The sequence below is a fragment of the Haemaphysalis longicornis genome, unplaced genomic scaffold (genome assembly GCF_048455015.1).
Source record: "Haemaphysalis longicornis isolate Haplotype H1 unplaced genomic scaffold, Haemaphysalis longicornis Haplotype H1 scaffold_10, whole genome shotgun sequence".
Lineage (NCBI taxonomy): Eukaryota > Metazoa > Arthropoda > Arachnida > Ixodida > Ixodidae > Haemaphysalis > Haemaphysalis longicornis.
In genome coordinates this window covers 122,396,629-122,420,526 of record NW_027526204.1, presented here as the reverse complement: position 1 = coordinate 122,420,526, position 23,898 = coordinate 122,396,629, and the positions used below count along the sequence as shown (strand labels likewise).

Sequence of the window (23,898 nt, the reverse complement as noted above, 5' to 3'; positions counted from 1 at the left end):
ACTTCAAGTGCTTCACTATGTTGATTGAACTAGCACACACGTTATCTTGTGTTGTACAGGTGTTGTACAGGTGGAACAGAACGAGTACAGGTGACATGACACCTGGATGAGTGAGGCTTGCGGAGGTGATTCACCCTCCTCTGAGTGGAATGGCTGCTTCTGTGTGCAACGCAAAGCGGGCCTGAGAAATAGTAGCAATGGCTGTATAACACCACAAGGGAAGGCGAGACGGTCAGAGGAGGCTCGCCGTGAAAACGAATATAGCAGCAAGGCCACTCGCAACTGGAGGAACTTCGCTCTTTTTTGCTCTCATTTACAAAGTCCGTGATAATGCTGAGCTGGGTGTGTTCCTGCACAAGGAAATAGACGGACACCAAAGCACTGTGACAGTGCGGATGGCTTATCTGTTAATACCGTCATCCTGTGCCATTACTGGGTGTAATCAGTCCAGGTAGGGCAGTCGCAGCTGCAGGAGGTGCACTTCAGATTGGCTCACCACTTGCTGAGGCGATACGCCGCGTGAAGTGCAGATATAGTACCTCACTTTACATGCTTTAAAGGGGCCATGACGACATGATACAAGTTTATTTTATTCGAAAGATTTCATGTTTTATAGTGCCCCCAGTGCTTGTACAGAAGCAAGCGATGGTTTGTTCACTGCGAAATTAATCAATTTAAGTTGAAATGTTGATTGTCCCACCAAATTGTGAGTTTTAACGACGTATTCTATGGCATCATAAGAGCGGGTCTTCAAGCTAAACTTGGTGTGAAGCGGAGACTTGTTTACTGTTAGCCAACCTAGATAGCGCCAGCATACTGTAGCGGGCCGTTTTCTGCCTTTGTTTTGTGTTTGACCATATTTGTACCTAGCTTGTTTTTGTTAAGGGAGAAAATAATTGTTCCGTGACACATGGTGCTCGCTCGACAAATAAGGCCCGTAATACGCCGTCGCTTACACCAATCGGCCAATGTTGTCTGAGACAACCACGAAGAGCCGCAGTGCTGTGCAGCTAAAACAAGCACAGTGCGCGCAGTACAAACAGCAGTACGCATCGGTACTTATACGTTTAAATGTTCTTTCGTAACTTCCACTGTTTATCCCACCATTCTTACTCCTGTAAAAAGAATGTGCCCTAAATTTAAGCGCAAATAGCTTGTTCCCCAAACTTATCTCTGCCTAGTTTGCGTTTGCTTTTGCCGGCCTCAGCCAATCCCAGTGCTGGTGTGTATGACATCATGGCTTGTGTTGCGTGAAATGAGCTTGTGGGTCGCATGGCCATTCCCCTTTTTCATATTTATATAGCTTATTTGAGTGAAGTTTACGTGAAGAATGGTATCAGTATGTATCTAACGAGGCAATCTTTTGAGTGAACCAAACCTGCGTTTCTGCATGGCCCCTTTGCGCTTCCCGCTGATCAAAGTCGCTGCCCGTGCGACATAAAGGGCGATAGCACAGAGAACACACCCTGCACTCGACCACACCTCATTCGCGCATTTACCATGTACTACGTCGTCACCGCAATCACAAGCCGAATGTGGTAGTACGTCGAGCTATACGCCCCGATGCACACAATCATCTTCACCTCACTGTATTCACCATATCACAGCACGGCATTTGTTCGTGTGGCGATCTCTGGCACATTGCTGCATGTTATTGCTGATGGCAACACGACTTGTGGGAGAGGAAGTGCAGAACGAACGATGGCAAACTTCGTCCTCGATTCTTCAGGAGATGGATCGGAGTCGTCGTGGCCGCCGTTTCTCGTCGTCCGACGAGGGCTTGGCACGCCGGATTCACCCGTGAGCTGGCTCAGGATTGCACGCAACGTGCAGCCGAGCGTTAGCAGACCGGCACTGCACTCGCTTTAAGTAACCGGCCACGACAACGTAACAGGCGGATAGCATCCAAGTTGAGAGCGGAAGAAACTGGGGCGTCCATAATAACACACAAAGAAGAAACTTGGCACACGGAGCTGCATTCGGGCTCAAGGCGTGCGGACGATTTTAAGTTATCCGTGCGAGGCGTGCGGACAAATTTAAGTTATCCGCGCGAGGCATGCGGACAGTTTTAAATATTATCCGCGCGAGGCGTGCGGTTAAGGACAGCCGTGAATCTGCGCGCCGTTCGCGCAGCGTTCCGCGCGCTCCCCAAGCGCTGCGAAGCTTCCAGTTTGCCGGGCAGCGCGAAGCGAGCGTTTACTTTTCCGTGTATTTGGAGCGTTCGTAACAAAACACCATGCTATATAAAAACTACGCAACTGCGTTTACAATGCACGCGTTTTACAATACCGAAGTAGATAAATTTGTGTCGTAAACCTCGTCGCCTGCTCCCGCCCGCCCGCCCGCCCAACCTATTTTTTATTTACTTTGCTTCTGAGAGCAGAAATATCAGAAAGTTTGAAACCCCTTACCACACAGCCTGCATTCGGCCAGAGATGAAGTGAAAACAAAATAGCAATGGCAAGTATGAAATATAAAACATTATGGCAGCGACATTTAAATTAAGCGACACCTTCGATTTGTTTTAAATATACATTGATATTTGTAAATGTCTCCAAAAGGTGGTCTTTACCGAAGATATAATTAACAACCTACACTTCACCTATTACGGCATTAAATATTTACACAGAACATGCATTAGGCTTTAAAACTCCTGTCGTAATAACATTAATATTGGCGTTTGAAATCTCAAAGCAGCTATTGTGCTTCAGAAGGCAGAAAATTAAAAACATTGTTATATCTGCTGCTTTAAATTGTTTTTCATGAAGGGGCTGACCAACAATATAAATCACGATTTATTATACGTTTACCGATCCTAAAAGTTTCCTCGTGATTCAACTAACCTACTCACCAGATAGCTCAGTGTGATGTTAAGAACTGAAGCACTGTGTTCAATGCAGGATGTAGAGGCTGGTGTATGCCAAAACAGGCCAACTGTTTAACCTGTTTTTTTGCATCCTAAAAAACAAGCTTTTTCTGTCAGACTTTTTTTACACCACTGTCTAAGTGCTCTGTCTCAATGAGTCGGCCCACTGGCAAGTGTACGAGTTAGATCTAGGGGAATCTGGAAACTATAAAAATGACCAGACCAAAAAATATGAACACAAAAATCTGTCCAAATATGCAATAAATTTACTGCTGACATGAAACGAAGTACTTTATTTGCAGAACACTTCACAGAATAATTGAAAATTGATCATTAAAAAACCATTATTATCTGAGCGAGAGGACACTGGGTCTAAAAGCACAGATGGCCTTATGGAGGTCCTCAGCCCCCTGAACACTCAGCAACGTAAATTTCAGTACACTTGTCTATGCATGCAATCGAACAGAGCAAATAGTTCTTACAAATAGGCGAATAAGAAAAAAAAATTATAAAGCAACTAGGGAGTATGAGAAACGTTGTTGCAAAAAAAAAAAAAGAAAAAAGAAAACAGCCCAATTGAAAGAACTCTCCGTTATCGAATAATAAACAAAAATCAGTATTTGTCTACGCCTACATATACACAGTTCTACGCAGAAAAAAACGCGCTCAACTACTAACTGCAAGGCAAACAACGGTAATATTAAAAAAAAAGTGTAGATATCTCCGAGCAAACAAATCAGGTACTCAAGAAAGGAGTCAAACGAGAACTACTCAAGAAAGGAGTCAAACGAGAACTACACACTTCATACTACAGGCAGCGGTGCAACTTGAGGTGTTTTTGTCGCTGCCTTTGACCTATTCCTTCCTTGTTCAGGCACTTCGCAGTTTATTGCTATTATTAAAGATTGGAACTGCTTTTCCCCAGCTCCGAGGAGCCTGCAGGCACTGGGCACTGCAAGAAGTATCCGTGTAGTCTGGCTGGCACGTATTTCCCGATAAGCTTGGGCAGTTTTTTTTTCATATGCGAGCAACGAAGGCTGCTTTTCTGTGATGGACATGGAGAAACTTCTCTAATTCGTGAAAACTTTGAAGGTTCATTCCCAGATGTTTATGTTGCTGCTGCATTTTTTTTTGTGCTTGTGGGTAACGAATTTCACTGGCGAAGGTCATTCAGCAAGCTGAAATCGATCAAAAACCGGTTTGATCAGTGGTGATTGACAGCTGCCTCAGCGATTTGTCGCTGCTCAGCGTGGGTACGGAGTTTCTTGAAAGCGTCAATGGTGAGGATATCAACAAACTAGCGAAAGAAACGGAAACGCTTGTAAAAACGTGAGAACATTTTATCTTTTCTTAAAACACGAATAAAAAGAGAAATCAAATACGTACACATGCTCCATTTCAAGGTTGTATTTGGGCGAAACGCGCGTAAGGTATAGAAAATTTGGTTTATTTATTCACTAAAACTTAACAGCAAAAGAGCCGTATGCAATATGAATGTGGTTTTTCTGTTATAAATGTAGATATTGCCTGCAAAAATGTAATTGTGTTACCTGTTTAAAAGTGAACTGTGAATTATTATTGAAATATTTTTGTGAGAGTTCGGTATCCATCTCATTTTCTGTAACCGTCACTTTTTCTAAATGATTTAGCTCCCCGAAGGTTGAGAATCTTTTAATAAACAGTTAACCATTCAAATTAAATTTCGCGCTCAGTCGGCATATACCATATACTGCCTTAGGAGAGCTTAAATTTGGGTTTCTGGATGAAATCACAAAATAGCCAGACGATTGGTAGCTTATTTACTGTAAGGATGTGCGAACAATTTCTGAAAAAGGACTACCTGTGTACTTCGGCAGTGCTCACACGCCGCCGACCAAAGCACGCGACAGAGGAGCTTGGCGGCTTTCATGCACCCTCTCGGCAAACAGCGCCCCTTACAGCTTCTGCGCGCAGTCATCGCCGGCGGGGCCACCCTCTCCCGTACAGAATGCGCGCGCTCCACACACCAGCCAGTATATTCTAGGTACTATAACCATAAGGTGCATCGCCCCTAAAAAGCCGGAATGTGTTTGGTTGACGACATCCCGAGGTTTTTATCCCGAGGTTTTCTACACATATATTTATATGGGATACAATGAATACGATCGACTGGCTTGATACGATCAACTGGTTTGATGCGAAGGAAAATTAGATAGCATTTTTTAATACCTTCTCTCCCTTTGTGCTACCATTCTGTAGCCTTGGAGTACAAGCGAACACTACCGCTGCTTGAAAATTCACTCACCTATAGTCGCTGTCACCTGTCGCTCAAGTGTCACTGGCAAGTTGCTATCGCCGTGTTTCCCTATGGCAATTGGGTCTTTACAGCCGTTCCTTCCTTCCAGCCTGTCTGCTCGCAGGTAGAAGGTGGGGAGGATGAAATCCTTCTAAACGCCACCTCCCATACTGGACAGGTCGAGGCTGACGCCGACGCCGGGCAGTTTTCGACTTCGAGCAACTGCTAATGCTTCCGTGTATAGATAAAACGCCGTTCAAACTATAGGTACCTGGAAAGCGCAGAAGACCAACCAGTTTTCAATGCGGAAGCATTCCTTGCCTGATTGAACAAAAATATCTGCGTGCGCGCTTGCGGGTGTGTGCACGTGTGTGTTCGTGTGTGGATGTGCGTGCGCGCGTGTGCGTGTGGCGACATCTGAGGCCACATAAGATGCCGGACGGGCAGGCTCTGTGCTCTCGAGAAACGTTGCCTGCCAGCCGAAGAGGCTGTCCTCGGATGCATTATTTGGAGACGGGGTGCGGCCCGTCACAGATCGGAGACGGGAGTGGAGCACAAGACAGCACCGCGTTGACCACGTATAGCTTTTGCTGTTGTTTCCCTCAAGAAAGAAACTGCGGGCTATGAAACTGGGGTTTATGGGCCGAGAATGAATCAATGAATAAATTTATTTCACAAGGAATCTGCTGTGGTCGGAGAGGGAAAGACGTGGGGAAAGGAAGGGAAGATAGTCCACATTTTTAGGTCCCTTCCACGAGGTGTGTTTCTTTGGCGAATGCGTACATCGTGAGCAGCGTGTCTTCCACTTTGCCCTTTGGGTAGAGCCATTCGTTTAGGCTTCGTACTCGCGGAGGTTTGTGCTTGTATCGGATATCTTCCAGTTCCGGGCAAGACCAGAGTAGATGGCCAGAGATGGGCGGTTCTCTGTCCTTATTGGCAAAGGAGCGTGTAAGGCGGAATTCGCACGTTTTTGGATTGGGTCCATCGTGCCACTATATCGTCAGTCCGTGCTTTGGTGAGGAGCACTTGGCACCCCTCGGATTGTTGCGCTGTACGGGATGCTCTAATTTGGGAATGGTAGTTTTGGGCTAATTCTTCCGGATTCGTTTCAGTACTGTTCAAATGGGTTCGGAGGTAAAAGCGGGAGCGTTTCTTTGCGTTACATTCTAGTACTGCTTTTCGTGTCTGCTTTTCTCTGTCAGGTCGGTGTGAAAAACAAATTCATAATGTAGGTTTCTTTTATAAATGTTCACTTTGCCAACTTGACGGTACAATCCACTGCAAAATGTTTTCCATGGGAGAAAAGCATTCCTTTCTATGGCCGGATTTGCTTGTTAGTTCATTATTATACTTAAGTTGAATGCTTTTGGCCCAGTTGCAGCGGGCCTCAATGGGCCACGAAAAATTAACCTTTGTAGCAATGAGCTAAAATTATTAAACAAAAACCTGCGGCCACAAAGAGTAATGTTTAGCCACCCACGCACGCACGCACGCACGCACGCACGCACGCACGCACGCACGCAGCCTTAAAGGGGTCCTGAAAGGGGTTTTGCCGATACATAGCTGTTTACATTTTCATGCAAATGAATAGCCTATTAACTTATTTTATTTATTTTATTTTCAGAATACTGTCAATCCCGTGATGGGATTATTACAGTAGTGGTGTCACATTGTAAAAACAAACAATACACAGACTAAAAATACATGTTTCAAGCACTTGGGATTTCAAGCATATATCTCGGACGTAGTGCAAAATTCGGCGTAGTGATAGGCAAAGAGTCGTCATGAATATAAACATCGGTTGAATTGCTGGGGCAAGGAAATAAAAACAAATACAAAATGTAATTGCACAGACAGAGTTAAAACTTGCAACATCGTCAACTCAGGAAATTACGGCTACACAAAAGTCAGTACAGATTCACTCGCACGAATAACAAATTTGTCAACTGTCGGCTGTGTCAACACAGTGGGGTGCAGGGCATTCCAAGCGCGTATGGCTCGTGGAAAAAAAGAGTGGCCAAAAACATTGTTCTTGAAGGGATACTAATCAAGTGTGTGGCAATGCTTATTTCGTGTTTGTCGCTTACAGTTAGCCTTACATTACTAGCTGGATTTATTTTCAAAGAGTTGTGTAGCATTAGATCAAAAATCTCAGACTATGAAGCTTGGCGTGGCTCGCCAGGGTGGGCAGATCCGCTCTTTTCAAAAGAGCAGTAGGCGAATCAGTACGCCTATAATGGTTATAGATAAAACGAACTGCTTTACGTTGTACTCTTTCAAGTGCGGCTACATGTTTGCTTGTGCAAGGGAACCAGGCCACACTCGCATATTCGAGGATTGGACGGATAAGCATGGTATACGCTAGAAGCTTTGTTTGGGGTGTCGAATGTCGAAGGGTTCGCTTAAGAAAAAATAACTTGCTGAGAGCCTTCTTTGTAATATGTTCGACATGCGAAGTCCAATTTAGGTCGGACGATATCAAGATGCCGAGATATTTGCCGACAGCGACGTTGCGAAGTGGGACATTTCCCAGCGAATACGAAAAATTTGCCTTCGTTTTTTTCTTTGTTATTGACATGGCGACAGTTTTCTCAGTATTTATTTCCATTTGCCACTCTCGACACCATGTTCCGACCTTTTTTAGCGGCTCATCTAGTTTTAACTGATCCTGGTAGCTGTCTATTCGCTGGTAGATGATACGATCGTCTGCGAACAATCTGATATTTACTTCGGCTACGTCAGCGATGTCATTAATAAAAAGAAGAAACAACATGGGGCCTAAAACAGAACCCTGGGGCACTCCTGATAATACTGAAACCATTTCGGACACATGTGCACCATATTGAACAAATTGGTAGCGGTCGGTCAAGTAGATTTCTATCCACTTGGTCATAGGTCTGTTGCCCAGTATACTGGTAAGCTTTTGGATCAGTTTGGGATAGGAAACGTGGTCAAGAGCTTTTGACAGATCTAGAAAGACTACGTCAATCTGCGATTGATCGTTAATGCCATTGGCAAGGTCATGCAAGGTCTCAACCAGTTGTGTGATAGTAGATAGGCCGCGACAAAAACCGTGTTGATTGGAATGGAGAATAGCATTTTCTTCCACGTATTCAGTAAGGGACTTTAGAATAATATGCTCAAGCATTTTGCAGGAAGTACACGTAATAGAAATTGGTCTGTAATTAGACAGACAAGACGAGTCACCACTTTTGTGGATGGAAAGAATTTTTGCAATTTTCCATTCCGATGGAACCTGGCAATCTTTAAGCGATTTGGAAAATATAAGAAAAAGGTATTTACACACTGATTCAGCGTAACGCTTTAAAAATGCATTGGGAATCCCGTCGGGTCCACAACCTTTTTTACCATCAATGTTCAATAAAGTGATAGCAAACCCGGCTCAGACAATTGAGGCAAGCTTAAAGTACTTAAGTTTTTATCCTGAAACAGAAGGGGCGTATTTTTACCATTGTCAGCTGTGAAGACAGACTGGAAGTAAGTGTTAAATGAGTTAGCTTTAATTAATTCCTCCTCCGCTGAAACGACAGTAGGGGGGTTGTTTTTTGAACCAAGATATTGCCAGAACTTCTGGGGCGACTCTCTTATAAACTTACTTAGTGTTATGCTGCAGAAGTTTTCTTTGGAACTGCGGATTTTTACCTTCAATGACCGTGACAAGTTATTTTTTCTTGGAACGCATAGACTGAGCTTGATTTCTTTGATTTTCTTAGTCTTTTTATTTTACGTTTAGTATGAATAATGTCACGTGTGATCCAAGGGTTGTGTTTTTTGTTACTTTTGCAACCTGCGGAACAAAATTGGTCATACAATGAGCAATATTAGCTTTAAATTTCGCCCAAATTTCATCAATCACCAAGGACTCATCAGCACACATATTGAAGAAGTCGTGGAATTCATGCTCTAAATACGTCATAACTGCAGCGTCATCGGCCTTGTGAAACGCCGGGACAGACTTAACCGGCCCTCGCATGCGAGCAGAGCATGGCACAGGCAGGCAGCATGAAACGATTTTATGATCAGATAACCCCGCCAGAGTTTCTGTTAAGATATTCTTTGATGGGAAATGATCACTAACAAAGATGAGATCTAGTAAAGAACTAGATTCCCGTTGTTCACGGGTTGGCGTGGCAACAAGTTGTGTGAGATTAAATGACAATATGAAATCGCTTAAAAGGTCATTCATAGCTGTTCCTGTACTCAGACATTCCCAATTTACATCGGGCAGATTGAAGTCCCCAGCCATGATTACTGCGCCACCGGTCACATGGTTGTGCATGTAGTCAAATAAAGATTCCAGATATGCCATTTGCGCATGCGGGGGTCTGTATACTGGACCTATGGATACAGTGACACCATTTAGGGAAACCTTACACCAGACCACTTCGACGTCCGGAACATCTGGCATGGGTGTAGCCCGAAAGAACCCATTCCCGTTTGACCCCTTCCCGTTTGAACCCATTCCCGAAACGCCCTTCCCGCTTGACCCGTCCCGTCTGCGCCCGTTCCCGAAACGACCTTCCCGTTTGGGCGCTTCCTGTTTCAGCCCATTCCCAAAACGCCCTTCCCGTTACAACCCGCTCCCAAAGCGCCCTTCTCATTTGAACCCGCATCGTTCCATTTGAATTTCTGAAAATATGTGTTACCGTCTTCGAAACTGTTCCCCAAAATGTGCTTACAAGCAACGGGTCATGCACTAAAAACTTGTATGCACCAAATTTTCCGGAATCGACCGATATTTCTGGCCGATAAAAGTTTACGAATGCCTTAGGCCGATACTGCCCTCTTGACACAAAATTTGTAGCGGCGAAAGTGTACTATAAAGATACCCAATATCTTGAGGAATGCACGCATTGGATTTTTTTTGCAGTTTGTGTTCGTACGTGCGGCTGAAATTTATTTATCAGCCGCTCTTATGCTCATTGTTTGGAGTGTAGCTTTATCTTCGGGTTCGAGAGATCTATAGATCAAAGATTTCTTTAGGCGAGACTTTAAAAAAGGCAAAAACATGTGCAGAAATCTGAGAATTGGCTACTAATGCCTTTCCTACGTGAGTAATGGGCAGATATTTTTATTATTTACCGATACTTTACGGCCTGGTCGGGCTCATGCAGGAGTGAACATAAAAACACATCAGTATTGGTTGGCGTAGTTTAAAAACGCCCCACACAAATAAGTAAAAGACATAAATATGTAATAGACGCAAAGGGGTCTGAACAAGGATATGCATTCGTAATGCTTTCCAATTTTAAAATACGACGATTCAACCAGAGCACATATTTACAATACGCGGGGAAAATTCTTCTAACGATACCGTGTTCACTGTTCGTTCAGTTAACTTATTCCAGTAAGAAATTCCACGAGGAAACAAAGAGAACTTTCGAATAGTAATTCAGCTGATTGGCTGCCTACCAGTCTTACTATGATGTCTTCTCGGTGAACATATGAAAGGCCCTTGGAGGTAGTATCCCCACGACAATTTTAAGTTTCTGTAGTAAAGAAAATTTCGGCTAGAGACGACCCTGCGCTGCTTAAGTTTTTGAAGGTTTGCCCTATTATGCAAATTGAGTACGCTAGAGTGACGGGAATAAACAGAATCAATAAAACGTGAAGTATAGTATATAATTCTCACCGCTTCTCAGGACTACGATTTTTTATAGCCAGATGTGGCATATGTATCCAGATACATAGGGTTACTTTATTTTTATACGCCTTTTTATCTTTTATAGTTTTCATCTGTTTCTTTTCGACATGTACACTTGCGCTAATATAACGATGAAATGTGTTAGTCCGCCAAATACGATTTCTTTCAAAGTGAGCGCGTTTTTGCGATTTTTTATTTGTGCTTCCGCGGCGCTTTTCTGGGCTTTTTGATTTTATTATTTTTTGGTTTGTTAATTTAAAAGATTTGTTTGTTAATTTAAAAGATTTTTTAATTGGTATGACGAATTGTTACCAATGTCGTTGTCTCTAGATTCAATAAGTGAAGCCCAGGTTTTAAAAGTGGTCAAGGACTCTGGATGTACTGAGCATGCTATCGCAGTGGCTGTGAACAAACGGAAATAAATGAAAAACAATATAAAAATGTTTTTATAACGTTTCATAAACTGGGTACGTTATTCGGGGAACGGGCTAAATTGGAATATACGAAACGGGAAGGATCTTTCGCCCCGGGTTGAAATGGGAAGGAACAAACGGGAAGGTTGAAATGGGAACGGGTTCAAACGGGAACGGGCCAAGTGGGAAAGGGCGAAACGGGAAGGTCGTTTTGCGCCGGGTTGAAACGGGACGGAACAAGCGGGAAGGGTGAAATGGGAATGGGTTCAAACGGGAACCTCCCTCTGGCATGACTGTAAAGCTTATGCCTTGTCGTACAACAATGGCAACGCCCCCACCTCTGTGCTCTCTATCTTTGCGAACAATCACGTAGTTGGGCGGAACAATTTCGCGGTCCAATATTTCTTTGTGCAACCAAGTTTCTGTGACAGTGACGATGTCTGGCTGATTCGCGATCAAAATGGCCTCAAACTGGTCGGCTTTGTTCACAAGACTTCGCGCATTAACGTTAAGTAACGTCAGCGGCGTCGGCTTCTGGTGACCCGACCTTCCGTAAGCGGACGATTTTCGTTTTTTGACAGAGCAACAAGATCACCGCGATTGTTGTCCCAGCCATAGAGTTTCCCATTAATGCTCACTTTATCATGAACCAGCATCACCTTTCACCTTTGTCTCGATTTTCTTTTGTTCTATCCCAGAGTTTCTTCCTAACATCTCGCATGGTACTGGAGAAGTCGTCACTAATTGAGTAACCGGAACCTTTCAGTTTTGAGCAGTTTTTGAATATTTTCGTTTTGTCCTGGTTATTCGAGAATTTCAAAATAATAGGCCTGATCTTATTAACATCTTCAGTAGACTGTTTTCCTAAGCGGTGAATCTTTTCTATATCCCCGGTATTTACTTTTAGTATACCCTCAAATATTTCCTTCGATACTACACTTAGCAATGTTTCTGGGGACTCGTTTGGCTTCTCCTCTACGCCATAAATGATGAGGTTAGACCTATGGCTCCTGTTTTCCAGTTCATCAAGTTTTTTTTGTAACGGCTTGAAGGTTGTCCTCTAGACTAGCTATTTTTTTCACGCAGTCTGAAACCTGTTTTTCAAAACCGCGAATCTTTTCCAGTTTTTTGTCTATCACGCTTAGCCTTTGGTTGGTTTGGGCGTTTTTTATTTCTAGAATATCGGCAGCGATATCGCTAAATTGCTTGGCGAGCGTCTCCAAGTCAGGACCAGGGTTTTCTTCAACATCCCCTCCCAAAAGCAAAAGGAACCCCAGGGAAACAATCACACACTGAAACATTTCATACAGTGACCGTGGGCACGGCAGCATAACAAGGCAAAGGTTGCTACTTCTAAAACATCTTCCGTAACTCTTCCTCACCTGAATGAAGAAGAGAAATGGGTTGGACGACTCCATCTTGGCGTTGCCGCCGTGCCCACTGCCAGGAGGTCGCTGAAGATCTTCTTTTATACTGTTGTCCCACGGTGGTACTGCCCATGCGCTTAACCGCCCACCCGACGACACAGTAGCGCCGCCAGGCATGCAGAAATGATCCGTGAACGTCATCGTTGCTGAGATTCCTTCAGGATCCGTTGCTGCGCGGAAGCGCGTCGTGGACAGCTGGCATTGCGCATATAGCGCCGGTAATTCGCTTGATACGGACATCAATCCAAGCAGGGCCTGAATGAAGAAGAGAAATGGGTTGGACGACTGCATCTTGGTGTTGCCGCCGTGCCCACTTAATGGCCTCCTTCAAGAATTTGTTAAAGCGATAAGTATTCCTGGAGTCATTGCAAATGAAAACTTCGCATTTTCACACGCGCCGCAGTTATACCTCTTTTCGTCCACCTCCTCGCACCGCGCGAGCGTGACTGCCCCTGGTGCCCTCGCTTCTCGGTGACGTCTGCAAGAACATCCGGTGGCGCGCCTCAGCTGCTACTGCTATATTCTGGGCGGCAGCATCGCTCTGGGACGGGCAATCTGACTTTCGGCGTCCCGTTTGGGCCGTTTTTTTGTCATGTTGATTATGAATCCTGCACTCCGCTCACGCTGGGAAAGCTGATGGAAGGAACAGGGAGGGACTTTTGCGCTTCCGAGCATGCCCATAGATCACGCGAATAGAGAACGACCATGTCCCCACCCGTACGCGGCGACGACGTCTTGGTACATCTGGGAATCTAAGATATGTGAGCGAATGGCTAAATAATCACCTCAAAATCTGTCAGAGTGAGCACGTAAGCGCGTTCCGAACCGACGTCGGTTTATATATTGCTTAACTGGCCACTCGTTTGCGCCAGTGTCGAGCTTGGTCGTGTTGTGGAAACGTTATGCGCGCACGTACACAGGCGGTTGTAGTATTCCATTGCGTTATTCCGATCACTTCGAAACATTTATCACCGTAACAAAAAGCAGCCGAAGGGTTGCAAAGTACGGCACAGGGACTAAAATTTTTAGAGTGTGTCGTGCATTTTACTTCCTCCTCCCTCCAAGCTTATGTCCCAGAAACTCCTACGCGAACATGTTTATCAACTACTCTACTCAGGTACAACTTAAGAAAGGCAACGGAGGTTGCAGATATTCTTCATCACCGCAGACGGATGTTACTCCGCGTGGTGCCTGTTGGAAATAGTAGCGAGGAGGAAGAAGAAGAGACCGTGCGCTCGAACGGAGCGTGCACTACTATCATCATTATTGTATATTGTGTTCCATCCTGTCCCATTAAAGCGGCGGCTCCCGTTCGTGGTCCCGGCTCGGTCCTTTCCACGACATGGTGCCGAAACGACGGGAAAAGCGGCCTTCACAGACGTGAGACACCGTAACGAGCGCCGGCCCCATCGACCTTCGAGAAGAAGCTTCCGCCGGTGCATTTGTGTCGTCGTCTGGAGCCGCGCCAAGGGAACTCAACGGTTGAAGGTCCGAGCGAGCTACCAACCAACGTGAACGTGAGCCGTGGGGCGAGGACCGTGGAACCTGACGCAGAACGAGCTTGGAACATAAGGAAACGACCCGATGGGAACGAGCTTCAAGCACATGAACAAGAGGCAATCACGATCAAGGTACCACATTCCTGCCATGTAACGACGCGTGCTTGATCGTAGCCATCACAAGGAACGCCTAACGGCTTTTCCTGGACTTGTTCCCAACGATCCTTAGGACTTACCAACGTCGAGGAAAACGATGAAGAATCTTCTTTATCAACGACTCCAGGTACGTGAAGAAGTATCGGCGATTATAAAACGAGTTGAGCTGCATCTTTCATATGGACCGCCCTCGCTAGTGCAGCTCTCTAGCTGGAACCAGTCTTTGATAGAGAAAGAGCAAGCTCTCAAGAAAATGGACGGCAAAATCGAAGACCTCGTTGCCATTGACAAGATTGCCGAGGAAATCGAAAGGGCCGAAACATGGACAAACGCCATCGTAACGACAAAATTGAAGTTAGGGGGAGTTATTAGGGATTTGCCAGCGTCTATAAAAGGCACGATTCGCGAACGAATGAGGCGCAATCTGAACCATAGATGCCTACCTTCGTTTACACATTACGGCTCAAACAGTGAGAGCACGTCTGTCGGCGAGTCGGCGGCATTACTGATGGACGTAACTGACGAAGCATGCAACGATAATCCCAGCATAAGCTTGACTGGCAAACCGGAACAGGACCTTAAGCGAGAATCAGACACCGGTAATTTTACAAATAGCACTTTATTGCCTTCAGCACTGCCGGAAAATTTGCACCGCCACACCCCCAAAGGTGAATTAATTACCCGAATCCGACACAGGAAACGACCGCGCCACCCAAATTATGCTACCCCGCATGGTATCTGCTGTCATCGCGAACAGAAAGGCTTCAACGAACGCTGACGTTACTGATTGTAGGAGGCGTGCGAAACCTACTACCCAAGATGAATACAGGACGCGACTAAAGCACAAACAGGGAGAAAAAGGGAGAAGCGCCAAACACCAAGAAGAAAGGCAGAAGAGGGGCATCTTCCGGATTTTCTGGCAAAAAAGAACCGCTCTCACAACGGCAGCGAAGGTGCCCAGACGAAAAACGGGGAAACATTCCAACCAACGATATGCAGGCCAGATCCTACACCGCCTCAAGGCGTCTCAACGACTTCAGGCGTACTCTTCGCGCGAAGAGCTTACTATGCACTGTTTCGCTGACAGAGCGAACTATGTGCCCTACCTCACGTGGCTCGCTTCTACACTCGGGGCGGGCCATGTTGGCGCGCGGAGCTGCAAGACGTGCCTCACATCGGCTCCGTGGAAAAGACCAGCGAAAGCGTTTCATCGATCCCAGGTGAATTCATTTGTGCTTAGTCTGTTGCAGCTTAGCTAGCGGCACAGTTTGATACCGATTTTAGGGTGATAGGCCCCATTTTCGAGGACTTACGTGACTTTTTGTTGGCCGGGCGGAGCGAACTCCGCTAAGCCTAACGCCGGCCGACGAGCTCGGCCGGCGAAGGTGCGCCATGGACCCATCTGCGGCACCAGCGGGAGCCCCTGAGGGCTTCGTGGACTGCGGAGGGGAAGTAGAAGTGTTCCGAACGGCGTTACCAAGCGTGGATACCTCGAATAACACCTGCGGCAACGACATGGGCTCGACGGGGGCCTGCCCCCCGCTAAGCCTAGGCGTGGTTGGAGCCGGAACGCCCAGAGACCGGGCGGAATCCGGCTTCCCCGAAGTCGGAGCCCACTCGATGGTTCCCGGCGGTGCGTGCGCCACCACCGGGGACGAAGAAATGCCAGGTGAAGAAACTCTCGACGAGTGCGGGGACTGGGATCCCGAATGTTTGTGTGCCGGTTGGACCCTTGTTGGCCCCAGACGGCGAAGAAAACAACGAGCGGGAACGGACGGCCCGTCGCAGCGGGGCAGCCCCACCGCAGGTAAGCCGTTACAACATACGGCTAACAACGCTAAGCTCATTGAAGAGAGACGTAAGGAAGCCAAGGCTCAGCACATAGCCAGGATTAACAACAAGATGGTGAGGGACGCCAGAATGCCGCAATTCGGTGGCAAAGACGACCACAAAGTAGTAATCAGACCCCGAGGGGGCTTTGTGGCCAAGAATGCGGATCCGATGCTTCTTCGGAAAGCAATTATCGCAGCGGCGAAAGTTGGAGCGGAGGAGGCGGCTGCCGACAAAATAGCCGTCAACGTGGCTCAGAACGTGCTGGTCGTCAGTACCCCCAGCGAGAGCAGATCATTCCGCTACGGGGCCCTTAGATACCTGACGGTCGGGGACTGCACATACGAGGCGTTCGCATATAAAAGCGCGCCAAGTAACACGATGCGAGGCGTCATTAAGGGCGTAGGCCTGGACGACTCAGCGGAGGAGATAACCAGAGCCCTGGTTAACGACGACAATCCGAGTATCCTAGCAGCGCACAGACTTGGCCAGACAGGTTCTGTGGTAATCCTATTCGACGGTAATAGGGTCCCCTTCCACGTCTACTACGAGGGGGTACTCATGAAATGCACGCTATATCGTCAACATAAAGAGGTGTGTTCCACATGTGGACAAGTGGGGCACAGGAGGGACGTGTGCCCGACCCCCCTCGTAAAGATTTGTTTTGCGTGCGGGCGTAAAAACCCAGACGCTGAGCACAAGAAGTTTTGCAAGCCGCGATGCCGTCTATGCGGCGGCAGCCATACCACCAGGGCAGGGAGCTGCAAAAATAAATTCAAGACGCCATTGCTCATTAGACAAAGGCAGATGGAAAAACGTGAAAGCGCGAGACCGCCGAGAAACAACAACAGATGGCCGGAAAACAGCCCGGCGGAACAGGTGCGCACACCACCTGGCGCGGGAGCCGGCAGACAGGCAAGGATAGACAAGAACAAAGGAGAAGGCGGCTCGAACCCGTCTATAACAAAGGAACGTAGTAGGAGCAAGAGCGAAGGCAGGAAGCATGGACTCTCCTGGGCTGACATCACATCCGAAAATGGGAGGCGCAGAGAGCGCTCACAATCGCGTTATAGGTCAAAATCAAGAGAGCGCTCGCAGTCACGCAAACGTACGACCCCGGGCGAGGAACGCGTCACCGGCCAAGGCGAGGAAACGCGAACAACAAGGAAGATCGACGAGGCTCTCCCAAATATGAAACCGGGAATACCTCAAAGGATACAAGGAAAGAAGAGCAAAACTGAAGACCCGGCGGAGTACATCTGCGCCAAGGAGCGGGAGCTTAGAAACGTCAAGGCGCAACTTCAGAAATCGGAAGCGGAGACCCAAAGACTGGCGACGCTAGTAGAGTCTCTGCAGAAGACTGTTAAGCAGATGCGGCAAGAACGCCTAAGGGACAGCGGATGCCTGGAAAGCATGGGATGCTCCCAGCCAAAAGAGGACGCTGAAGAACGAAGCGAAAGGATGAACACCGACAACGAAGCTGAGGAACCGCCGCCGCGGGTGCACCGCAGGAAAAGGCCGACTAAGCCCACGGCAGAAGCGCAACTGTAGTCGCAAAACATGGAGCACCAGCATTCGGATACGGAGCACGCATATACGAACGCGACCCCGGAAGGGGATGAACGACCTATATCAGGAGAGGAAGAAAACCGACAGTACAGAACACCGGGATACGCAGGCCTGCAAGCAAGGCTCACGCGACTGGAAAACATTTATAAGAAGTGGGACAGAAATCTGGAGGAGATGGAGAAACGGATCATCAACAAAACTATGCACCATATGCAGCAGATGATCAATCAGGCTCTAGAACAGCATACAGAGAGAATTAGCGCCATGCTACAAGAACGCCTACACGATTTCCGCAACAGCATTCGCGATGGATCGAAACAAGAGTGTTAAAATTTGGCAGTGGAATATAAACGGATACAGGAACAGAAAGGCTGTCCTGCAACAGCTCCTCAGAACTATAAAGAAAGAAGAATGGCCAGAAGCTATTGTCATTCAAGAAACGCATCTGGAAGATTCGGAGAAAATAACACTAACAGGTTACAGGGCCTACCCCAGGCCCCCAAGTGCACGCACAGGGGGCAAGGGGACGGCGCAAGGTATTTGCACCTTCGTACGAAAAGGGGTAACAAGTATCGACGGTACAGAGAAACTACGCATGAACGACTCTGCCATAGAAGCCAACATGGTAGAGATCGTGATCAAGGGAAGACGGGAGAATGGTAGGGCAAGAAAGACCACATCCATTTACATCACCAATGTATACAGCAATCCACAGCACGGCAATCAAAGATTCCGACACCTAATCCAGGCAGCGGGCAACACTGCCAAAGGCGAAGGATCGGAGGCCATCATATGCGGCGATTTTAACGCCCCTCATGAAGAACTGGGCTATACACGCTCGACTGTCAAGGGACGAAGACTTCTCGAAGACGCAGCGGAAGCCGGTTTCGTATTGATTTCTGACCCGGCACAACCCTCAAGAATTGGGACATCCACCGTGAGGGACACCACCCCGGACCTCGCATTCGTGTTCCTACACCATAAGGGAACGGCGAAATGGAGGAACACGGGGTGGAACCTCGGGAGTGACCACTTCATTCTGGAGACCTTGATACCGACTCCCCACGGAACTGACACAAGGAGACCAAAGGTGGCAAGGAACATCACAAATTGGCATAAATTTCGCGAAGCGGACCTTGGCGAGATAGAAGACGTCGACAGATGGTCAAGAAAGCTAGTGGAAGAGACCAAAAAGGCCACGGATACGGTCGAAGCGGATAACGAGGACATGGTCGTCGACTCCCGCCTAGCTCACCTGCTGGAAGCCCGAAGATCCATGCAGAAGAGGTGGAGGAGGCAGAGGAACAACAAGACACTTAGGAAGAGAGTGGCAATCCTGGGAAAAGAAATAGAGAAATACAGCAGACACCTCTGTATGCAACAGTGGTTCGAGGCCTGTAATATGGCGGACGGGCAATTACATAGGGGAGGCACATGGGCCCTGCTCAGAAGCCTAATGGACAACACTAAGAGCAAGGAGCATCAAAGGCACAGGATGTCCCAAATCATTCACAAGGCGACCACACAAATGGGCGCCGAAAATGTACGCCGGGTTATGAACGAGAAGTACATACCGTCCACGGAGAAGGTTCAACACCCGGAATACACAGGAACGCCGAATCCAATACTGGACAGAAAGATCGAAGAATGGGAGGTACGCCGAGCGACAGGTGCCCTCAACTGCCGCTCTGCACCCGGCCCCGACGGGGTCACAAACAAAGCCCTCAGGAACCTCAGTGACAGCGCGATAGCGGCCCTCACGAGGTTCTACAACAAATGCTGGGAGAAAGGGGATATCCCCGGACAGTGGAAAACAGCCAAAACGGTTCTCCTCCCGAAGCCTAATAAGCCCCCGGGGATAGAAAACCTACGTCCGATCTCCCTCACCTCCTGCGTGGGGAAGGTCCTCGAACACGTACTAAACGACAGATGGCAAAGATTCCTGGAAACCCAGGGCCACTACAGCGACTCCATGCTGGGCTTCCGATCCCATCTGGGAACACAAGACGCCCTATTGCTGCTACAGAGAGAGGTGCTGGACCCGGTCGGAGGCATCCCACAGAAGGACAACAGAGCGGTCCTGGGACTAGACTTACAGAGCGCCTTCGACAGGGTCACACACTCAGCCATCCTCTCTAGCATGGTGGCGCTCGGCATGGGCAAAAGATCATATAACTACGTGCGATCCTTCCTCACGGGCCGCACGGCCTGCTTGGAGGTGGAGGGAGAGAGATGGGAGAAAAGAGAGGGAGGCAGTGTGGGCACCCCACAGGGGTCCGTGATTTCCCCTCTACTCTTTAACTTAATAATGATAGACGTCGCCCGAGAGTTAGACAAGCTCGGCCCGAAAATCCGTCACTGCATATACGCGGACGATATTACAATATGGGCCACGGGCGGCAGCGACGGCGATATAGAAGCCGGCCTGCAGCAAGCTGTAAATACTATCGAGAAGACACTGGAGGGCACCGGACTGAAATGCGCTCCGCAGAAATCCCAACTTATGATCATCCCCCCACCGGGAAGACAACGAAAAAAAGCCGCTGCAGAAGCGGAACGAAACATTACAATCAGCACCGGGGACGGCATGCCCATCCCTCACGTGGACAAGATCCGGGTGTTGGGGATGCACATTGACGCCCACCGCACCAACGGCACGGCAGCCAACCAAGTGGTAACAAAGATTGGCATCGCCACGAGGCTAGTAAGAAGAATTGCGACTAGAGCTCGTGGCGCCAGAGAGGCTAGCCTCGTACGACTGCTGCAGGCTTTCGCCATCAGCCACGCGGCGTACGTAGGCGCCTTCCACAAGTGGACTGCCAGAGAAGAGGCGCGCATCGATGCGGCCATCCGGAAGGCATACACCGGAGCCCTGGGCCTCCTCAATGGCACGAAGACGTCGGCCTTGCTATCTCTGGGAGTTCATAATACGCTCTCGGAGATCAGCGAGGCCCAACGCACAGCCCAGCTAACGCGCCTAGGAGACACGGCTGCTGGGAGAAGAATATTAGAGCGAGTCGGCCTAAAGTCCCCGAGGGATGGCGACTACACCACGACACCAATAGACGAGCAAACATTGAGAAAGCTGATCGTGTACCCGTTACCCCGTAACATGGACCCGACGAACGATGAACCCAGAAGAGCAGCGAGAGCCAGGGCGCTGCTCAAACTGCACGGAAGCGAGGACGGGACGGTCTTCGTGGACACCGCCAGGACCCCGGGGGAGAAGGCGTTCGTCGCAGTGGTGGTTTCGGCGACAAGAAAGACGGTGATCAACGCGTGCAGTGTCCGCGCCGTTGGTGCGGGCCAGGGCGAAGAGGTCGCGATAGCTCTGGCCCTGAAAACCGGGGGAGTCAGGACGATACTGAGTGACAGTAAGAACGCGATACGAAATTTCGGGCGCGGAGCCGTGTGCGGGGCGGCTGCGAGTTTATTAAGGGACTCAGTGCCAGCATCATCTGTGACACTGAAATGGTTCCCAGCCCATGCGGGATGGGACGTGTACGAACATACAGTGAACTGCAACGAGGTGGCAAACGCCGCGGCCCGTGATCTCGCAAAGTGCCGGGAAGTGGCGAACTATGCCGCCGGTGTTGCAAGGGAGACGACTACGAGCCTGGAAGACGAAAACCAGCAACTCACCAGCTACAGGGAAATCCTCGAATGGTATCGCGAACGCCGCCGGGTATTCCCCCCACCACACCGAGATCTCACTCGGCGGGAGGGGGTACTACTCAGGCAGCTACAAACTGAAAACGTTCTCACCCCCGCGTTGGCAAAACACATGTGTCCGGAACTCTATGAAAACGACACGTGTAGCCTGTGCAACCTGGACAGGGCCACGCTGGCCCATGTGCTGTGGGGGTGTGGCAAAAGGGGGGCGACGGACAGCGTGCTGCCGCCGCCTGTGAAACACTGTGTGGGGTCGGGGCATCCCGAAGAACAATTACGGGCCGTCCGGCAGCTCGAGGCTGCGCTGGCCCTCCAAAAGCGAAAGGGGGACACTCCGAGTAGCAACAGGAGGCCGGCAACCTAGCCCCGAGGTCTAGGCCCGGGTGCCACCGAGGTAAAGGTGGTTGCTAGATAGGGTGAACCCCGCGCCCTGCGCGGCCGGTGGGAATCCCGCATGCTGGAACGAAATAAAGGTTATTCTCTCTCTCTCTCTACACTCGGTCGTTTGGGCAGACGATACAAGCATCGGTGGCGGAGGAAGTGCGCTCGGCGCTGCCCCGGACTGACATAGGACTGCCCGACTCGGCTTTGTGTTAACCCCGAACATTGAAACTATAACGCTGTGCTTGATATTTTAGTTTGCCTCCTTTGAGATAGGGAGGATGTTGGAAATAGTAGCGAGGAGGAAGAAGAGACCGTGCGATCGAACGGAGCGTGCACTACTATCATCATTATTGTATATTGTGTTCCATCCTGTCCCATTAAAGCGGCGGCTCCCGTTCGTGTTCCGGCTCGGTCCTTTCCGCGACAGTGCCATAAGGGCTTCTCTGGGAATATTTTTAACATGGCACGAATCTTTCCCGTGATTCTTCGTACTTAATATGCTTGTAAATTACGGCAGCGATCACTACATCAAGCATTCATGGCAATCTCCTTACAAAACGCGCGCGCCAGTTGACATCCGGGTCCGTCGCTTAGGCGGCGTGATACCGTACGGTAGCTATTGGCGTTCTTAATTTGTTCGCGAGCATAGACAAGTACGCCGCAAAAGATATTACGAGTGTTCTCGGAAGAGTAGTGTGAGTGTGGGGCCTTGCGCACCTTCCTCTTCGTTCGGCTGTGGATATGATTGCACAAAACTATTCTTCCCTGGCTTTTTTCCAATGATGGCATGGAGCCCCTTTTCTCTCTATAAAAGCTGTTCGTTCATTTGTTCCGCGCTCAGTGCTGCCAGTTGCGATTCTCCCAGGTGGAGAGTTTCGTTGCTGGCCGCGGCGCTTTATTGCCCCCCCCCCCCCCTCCTCCATCCCCCAACTCTACCTTGTGTGTTAAGTGGATGGGAGGAAACTATGCTTGCTCTATATAAAGACATACCAATTGTGCGAAATTACACACATCAGTAATTCGTCTTCTGAAAGTACAATTGCCTTTTTATTTATACCAAGCACGAGATTAAAACTGACCAAAGCGTGCCTATGACTTAAGCGATGCATCGCCTTTGATATGGTGGTGCCTCAGTTCAACCAAGAAGTTTTGAGTTGGATTCGAGAATGCGATTCGTAAACGATGCCACTTGGAAGGCAGAAAAACGAACAAGCAACACCCTGCCAGGATTAGAACGCTCGACTTCGATAGAGCCGGCGCGAGGCTTTATTCCTTTTTTCTCCTTATTGCCATTCTCCAACAGTAACACAAGGCACCAGGTACAACGAAAAAGAAAAATCGCAGTAATACCACCATGCACCCCCCCCCCCCCCCCACCCTGGGCCGGTGTTGCAATTTGAAATTCCCAGGGGTTCAATTTTCGAAAACACCTCTGGCGAAGAGTTCTTCGCTCTCTGAACTTCAACAAACTGTGAGACAACAAACTGTGAAAATGCTGTCGCTTTGGTCGCGTGTCTAGATCCGCGGAGAGTTCTTCGCTCTCTGAACTTCAACAAACTGTGAGACAACAAACTGTGAAAATGCTGTCGCTTTGGTCGCGTGTCTAGATCCCAATAAACCCAAGACATGCCGGAACGCCAAATGCTGTGCAGGCTTAACTACATGATACTGTCAAATGGCACACCGTCCTCTCTATCAACGCACAAAAATGTGTGCCGTGCGCGCGACGTGGAAAATCTTTCCGAAGTGTCCGTTGAAGGACATCCCAAAGGGACACTGCAGCCCAACAATGAAGAGACATGCTCCACAGTTTCGGGTTGTTTACAAATAGCACAGTCGGTTCCCCATGGCACTCAGAGCCCCCTTTCCTCCATCCAAGTTGCGACTGAAAGTCTACCAGTGTGCAATTCAAAGAAAGAGTTTGCCTCAGTGGACATTGCCATTCGCTTCACTCGTTTTAAGACATCTTGTCCTGGACCAGTACTGTATAGAGCTCTGTATAGCAGCACGGGGAAGACTACGTCGCATACACCCTTACATAATTTTTTCCTGGTTACATTGGCCGGATAATGCACTGAAAGGCGGTTTGCCAAAAAATCGAATGACAAAGCAATTTATTTAAAGTATCAATAAACAACACTA

General features: G+C 48.4%; 1 protein-coding gene and 1 pseudogene across 2 annotated transcripts in view; one reads left to right on the top strand and one right to left on the bottom strand.

Moving 5' to 3' along the window:
* Positions 1–23,898, top strand: part of LOC144159201 (calcium-activated chloride channel regulator 2-like) — a 70,396-nt gene that overhangs the window by 32,505 nt on the left and 13,993 nt on the right. The gene's annotated exons all lie outside the window — the stretch shown is intronic.
* LOC144159202 (uncharacterized) lies at positions 11,483–12,937 on the bottom strand (annotated as a pseudogene).